We start from the raw sequence: 6,756 nt of genomic DNA, 5'->3' as shown, positions 1-6,756 counted from the left end.
TACTTCATACTAGACCAGATTTGTCATATTCAGTTGGTTTACTCAGCAGGTTTATGCAAGAACCTAAAGAACACCATTTCAAAGCCATTCATCAAGTTCTACGTTATATCAAAGGCACTAAAGACTTTGGTATAACTTATAAGAGGAATGGAGGATGTAAAATAACTAGTTATAGTGATAGCAGTTATGGTGTTAATACTGAAGAAGGAAAAGGCACTACGGGGATAGTGTTCTATTTTGGGAATTCTCCCATAACTTGGTGCACACAAAAGCAACAAATTGTGGCACTCTCTTCATGTGAATCCGAATTCATGGCTGCAACGGCTGCAGCATGTCAAGCACTATGGCTAAAAAGACTACTAAGTGAATCCACCAGATGGAAAGAAGAAAAGATTACTCTATATGTCGACAACATATCTGCTATCGCGCTGATGAAGACCCTGGTGTTTCATGGAAAAAGTAAACACATTGACACCCGTTATCATTTCATAAGGGAATGTGTCGAAGGCAATCACATCACTGTTGAACACATAAGTGGAGAACTTCAAAGAGCGGACATCTTAACAAAAGCATTGGCAAGGATAAAGTTTGCTAAAATGAGGAAACTGCTCGGTGTTGAAGACTTACTTGTTCGTGATTAAGGGGTGAATGTTAGATTTAATCCCTCCAAGTTAGAGTCTAGGGTTAGTTATGTAAATATGTCATAGTATGTTTTAGTTAGTTTTAAAATTTATGTATTGTAGAAGGATTGAAGTTGTAATTAGTATTAGATCAATAGATATGTACGTCTATATATACCTTCAAAATCAATAAAGAATTCATACCTTTTGCAAATTGTTATCTTGTTAGTTTCATTGATCGTTCATTCATTCTTTTATCTTGGGCAACAGTTTATTGATGATCAATGTGTGAAACTTATTATGGTTTGTTATCTATCTCAAAATGCCACTAATGGGCCTCTGTTATATTCTTTAAAACTGATATATCCGGTTCTTTAGCCTAAAAAGCCGAAACATGTTAATCCTGGCAAAGAAACAAAAGCATATATACTTGCCCCAAATTAGCAACCACAAACACAAGAGGCTGCAAATTTCTTGGTTAAGTTCAATGCAGATATCGCATACTAAAAAATAGCAAAACCATTTATTACTTCAAGCAAAAACAAATTTTAAGAGATCTCCCATGATATATCATTTGGCACTAAAAATTAAATTATAATGCAAAATAACATTTGCAAGCCTGCTTAAACCATCATGAGACTCATTGTAGCAATATAGTCATCGGCTAACTGTAACGTTATCATGATTAAATTTTTATGTCTTATAAAAAAAAGTCGTTGCTATAAGCGTTTGACTATGACAGTAGAGTGTTTAAGTTTTCAAATCCTTATGTTAAAAATTAGCCATTTATTATGATGATTATATTTTCAAATCACTTTTAAAGAAAAATAGCCGTTGGCAACCTATGTTTGAATTCGACGATATGATGATTAAAATCTTAAATCTAATTTTAAAAAAATAGTCGTTGGCTACCTGTGTTAATTAATTTTTTTAGTCCAATTGAGAAATATAGCCGTTGGATATCGTTCTTCGACAGTGACTTTATGATAATTAATTTCAAATCCTATTGTAGAAAAAAAGTCGTTGTCTGGCTACACTATGGTGTTAGAACAATTAAAATTTCAAATAGTGTTTAAATTTATAGCCGTTGGCTACCAACGTTCAGATTTGACATTATTTATGAATAAAATTCAAATTGACATGTGAATTAAATACCATTAAACATTTTCAGCTATTTTGCCATCTTTAAATACCGTTGTACTAGACGTGATCAACTGCAATTAGAAACAACAAGAGGATCACCGTTGCCTCATACTATTCAACCACCCCCACCCCCAAAAAAACACATCATTGAAAAGGCGATAGTTACTAATTTAGACGATGCCGAGTGCCTGGTCCTCCGCTATACAGCCAGTCGACCACATAACCACACGACACCACCACTTGCCTATGCAGCCGCCGTCCACCCTACAAATCCACCATTGGCCCGTCACTGCTGCTCACTGCCACTGAAACACCGACTCCTCCACTAATTGTAAGTTTCTATTCCCTTTTGCATGAAACTTTGATTGTGATGAACCAATTCTCGCTTAGTGTATGCATATCGATGTTGGTAAAATGTAAATTACAAAACACAACGGTTTGTCTGAATCAATGATTTTCCTAAGAACCTTCTCAAGCACGTTGGGTTATATTCCAATTCATATTAGGAAAAAAAAAACTAAATAAAATCAATTGTTCTTGTAAACTTTACTACTCTTTTTAGCATTTAAATGATAAAATTAGCCCCTTGCAATGATGAATGTAGTTTGACTGATTCAAATTGCCGGTCACTATTTTTTTAAAAAAATTTGAACCTTCTTTCTTAGATATATACACCGTTATATAAATCATTATAAGACTTTGCAACAAATCAAAGATGAAGAAGAATCTAAAATGTGTTAGATGCAATGCTGATGGAGCATGTCAGACGCTCTTGGCTGCTACCGGTGACATCACAAAAGGTGAGAAGTTGTACTTTGATTATAACATTTATGATCATGAATACCCGACTCATTATTTTGTTTAGTTTCTTTGTGTGTATATAGATTTCATTTTAATAAACAACAAAATGAAATCAATACATATATAAAGAAACTACACAAAATTTTGAGTTGGGTATTCATGTGCATAACTGTTATAATCAAAATACAACTTCTCGCCTTTTGTGATAAAACGAGTAGCAGCCAAAGGTTCTGACATGCGCCATCAACATTGCATCTAACACATTTTAATTTGTTCTTCTTCTTTGATTTGTTGGAAAATATTATAAGGATTTAGCTAACGATCGAGTAAAGAAGATTCAAAATTGAAAAAAAAATGAGTATCTGGTTGTTTGATTTAATCCAACCTTATTCATCATTGCAAGGGACTGTTTTTATCATTAAAATGCAAAAAAGAGCACTCACTTTTAAAAAAAGAAAACGGTTGATTTGCTTAGTTTTTTTAATCTGAATGGAAAAATAATAAAACATGTTGTGAAGCTTCTTCGGAAAGTTACCGATTTATACAAACCGTGGTGTTTTCTATATTTGCATTTCACAACATCGGTAGGTATGCATACACTAAGTAAGATTTGTTCCATCACAAACAAAGATTCATGCATAAGGGAACATAACTTACGAGTTAGTGGAGGAGCCGATGTGACAGTGAGTAGCAGAAATGGACCAGTGGTGGACTTGTGGGGTGGGCAGTGAATGCAGAGGCAAGTGGCGGTGCGGTGCAGTTCAGGGGTGGACTCGTTGAGCAGTTGAGGGCATGCATTGCCTGTATGTAAAGGGGTTTGATCACCTCATCCAAAATGAGCTTTATCTGCCTTTATTCTAAACATAATATTGGCATTCTTTCTGGCTTTACTGCTTCCTAGTGAGTTGTATCCTCTTGTGTATTTATGTATATGTTTTTGGTATTTAGTTTATTTTTTAAGTGTGTGTAGTATTTAAGTTTTAAAATTTTATGTTGTAGAAACATATATGTAGTTGTTGTGTTAACAAAACTAGTTAAATTTTAAAAATATAACTAGTTTAGAGAGTTTATGTTTTTATTGCATATGTAAGTTATGGGTCATGTAAACTGTTAAACAAGTTTTAGAGGATATGTGTTTTTATTAATAGTTTTTCTAAGTTACCTTTTTATAGGATCACTTTTGTGGTAGTAATTTATTAAATAAACAATCAAGTAAGTTATAGGTTTAATTACTTTCTAAAAAATGTTAAATATTTTCTGTTAAAATATATGCTTAATTATAATTTTCATATATATTTTATTTATCGTTTACAAAGTATTAAAAACACAAAAAAATATGAACCCAACTTGTTTCAAGTCAAAATAATAATAATAATAATAATAATAATACATGAATTAAAAAAAAACACAATTCAGTATGATGCTTTTCTTGAAAAAAATGTATGACAGTTTCTTGCTAGCAGAGGGGGTCAAAGCTTGTCATGCAGCTCAAGTTTTTAAAATACTTTTAAGCAAAACAAGTTTCTTGTTAATTGAATTTAACCATCTCGTTTTTTTGAATTATTTGTAACTTTGTATATGATTTACATAGAATCATTTAGTTAAATAGTTACCTAAGTTAAGATCTAGATGTGAACATAGTTTATCAGAAAAGAGCTTTAAATTAATATGATGGTTGAAGTCCATCAACAAGAGTTTATCAGAAAAAGCTTTAACTTAAGATGTTGGTTGGAGCCCTTCAATAATAGAAGGGTCTCCAAAAATAAGTGTATACCACTTTAAGCAACAAACACATGAAATTCTTTAGTAAAAGGTGATAGAATAGTTCGATTTGTGCCCACTACGTGGCAACGTGCCTTTCAACAACCATGTGGGATGGTTGGACTCCACATATCCGTATTATTTAAAAGGTTTCATATTATATTTTCTGCCCAATTAAATTCATATTTGTTACTTCTGTTGGACGTACGTTATAATTTACATAATCTCTGTCCTCAAAAAAGTGTAATGACAGACCTTCCTTTTGTGTGTGATTCTATAAGCATTTATGCCAATACAAACTTCAACATAAATAACTATAACTTTGAACCAAAAAAATCAGTTAATAAGAAGGGTCTCTCTAAAAATTTGTTCTGGCAATTCTTTGATAAAACCCGAATTAGATGTTTGATTCACCATTTTTTTTTATTAAGATCATACAATGTATATGAGAAATATTGTCTACGGCCATTAGGTATAGGGTCCCAACCTTGGCCTTAAGATCTCGCTTAAACACGTTACACATCTTTGGTTGGTTTGATTACATCTTTGGTTGGTTTGATTATTGTTGTGAACAAACCGTTCGTATAACTAATGGACGGTCTATTAGTTAAGAAAACAAGCACAAACAAACACCACTTTTGTTTTCGTTTATGTACGTTAGTTTGTTTTAAGTTAAATTTTTAATAATTTGGAAAGTATATTACCTTTTATTTCTTTTTAACATAAGACTTATTGGAAGGTATGTCAACTATGTCAACCGCCAACTATGAAGGTGACATGCCAATCATTTAACATCTTGTTGATTAATATATTAAATATAATTTTAAAAGTATTTAGAAAATCAGTGTAACTATTAATAGGTTCATAAAGTTATACTAGAAAAGTATGTGCCTTTAAAATATTTAAACATTGTTCATAAATATTTGAATGTTTAGGCAATCTTAATAGTAATTTAAATTATTTGAACATTTTTATAACGAATTATTTTATATACTGTCCTTTCCAACTTAATATTAACTTCCTTACCAACTTAACACTAACTAATGTAGCTTTCTCTTTTTTATTATTGTGTAATTTGTATTACTATCGAAGAAGAAGCAAACTCGAGTTATGCTTGTTTTAGTATGCACGTTGGTAAATAGAATGAGACAACTAGCTTGAGGATCACACATGACATTGAAGAATAAAAACTGCATCGGAAGAAGGAAGACTTTTATCATGTTTTGATTATGTTATGAATTTAAGTCTAGTTCTAATGTGTGTGAAAGAAATTTGAATGTGTTTATTAGTAAATCCAACCGCAATGTATGGCTGCCGGGTTCGGGGCCTTACAGTGTTTAACTAATTAATAGTAGTTTTGAAAGAGTACTTGCACTTAAACACAATTTGACTAAAGGGTTGCATAAAGCAATTGAAAGTAATTAAGAACTAATCAAAGGTTTGTTCCTAAACTGGTTGAACAAAAACCAAGAGGTTCCTATTCTATGATAAACGTTTTGGAGTTACAAGAATCGCAACACTCAAGTCTACAATATTTTAGTATGCTTAGATATTAAAGCAGTGAAATTGAACCTCGTATAAATCAAGAAGAAGAAGAGATATCCCATCCTTGAGAAGCTTGTGAAGGAGTCTTCGAGACACGTTAGGAAGCGGACTATCACAAACAGGGATATTCAGATTGATTTGAGGTTGGTTCAGTTATCAAGTTAGTTGTTGGGTTCTTATTTTTGGGTTTTGTGTAATGCCCCGGTCCCGGTGCCCTACTTTAGCTTTAGATTTACTCATAAACATAGTTCTAAATATCAGAGTGAATTAAAAATTTTACAGAAACATTTTAACCATATATCCCATAATCATTCACATATACGTAACAATCAAACTCTTGTCTTAAAACATAATTTAAAAAGTCATTTTAAAACATCATAACATTCTTCCCAAGATGCCAACTGATGGTCGGTTAATTTGTACATGTTTTAGTTCGTTTATTATTTAGTTTTAACTGTTTATTCTAGAACTATCAATACTTCATACGTGTTTTATTGGATTTCAGGTCATAGGCGTTAAAGTACTCAGTATGGACCTGTTGTGACACGGAATGAAGACCCGGGATGTCCAGCACGCAAAACGATGAAAAGAATGAAGATAAAGCAGTGTCCCATCGCGGTACGCGATGGGCTTGCTGAAGACCCATCGCGGGGGTGATAATTTAAATGTTGACTTTGGTGGATAATCGCGGTACGCGATGGCCATAGAAGACCCGTCGCGTACCGCGACTGGAGTGAAGACGGGAATTTTAGGTTATAACTTTTTCATCAACACATAACCCTAATTTCGATTTTGACGACCAAGAGGCGATTTCCAGCAATCCTATAGGCGATTTCCACTATCCTAGCTCGTGTCAAGATCCTATATATGATTTCTATCATCCATA

At 32.7% G+C, this 6,756-nt stretch overlaps 1 non-coding gene across 1 annotated transcript; it reads right to left on the bottom strand.

The window, feature by feature from the left end:
- Window positions 1-4,297: 4,297 nt before the first annotated feature.
- On the bottom strand, window positions 4,298-4,414 carry LOC143537174 (U5 spliceosomal RNA). Its single transcript, XR_013136002.1, has one exon. It is a non-coding gene; the product is annotated as a U5 spliceosomal RNA (small nuclear RNA).
- Between the last annotated feature and the right edge of the window lie 2,342 nt (window positions 4,415-6,756).

This window comes from Bidens hawaiensis, unplaced genomic scaffold (genome assembly GCF_021521415.1).
Source record: "Bidens hawaiensis isolate Kalapana, Puna unplaced genomic scaffold, B.hawaiensis_p1.1 tig00011150_1, whole genome shotgun sequence".
NCBI classification, from domain to species: Eukaryota; Viridiplantae; Streptophyta; class Magnoliopsida; order Asterales; family Asteraceae; genus Bidens; species Bidens hawaiensis.
Note: the sequence above shows the minus strand (reverse complement) of the source record. Positions and strands in the feature narration are given on the sequence as shown.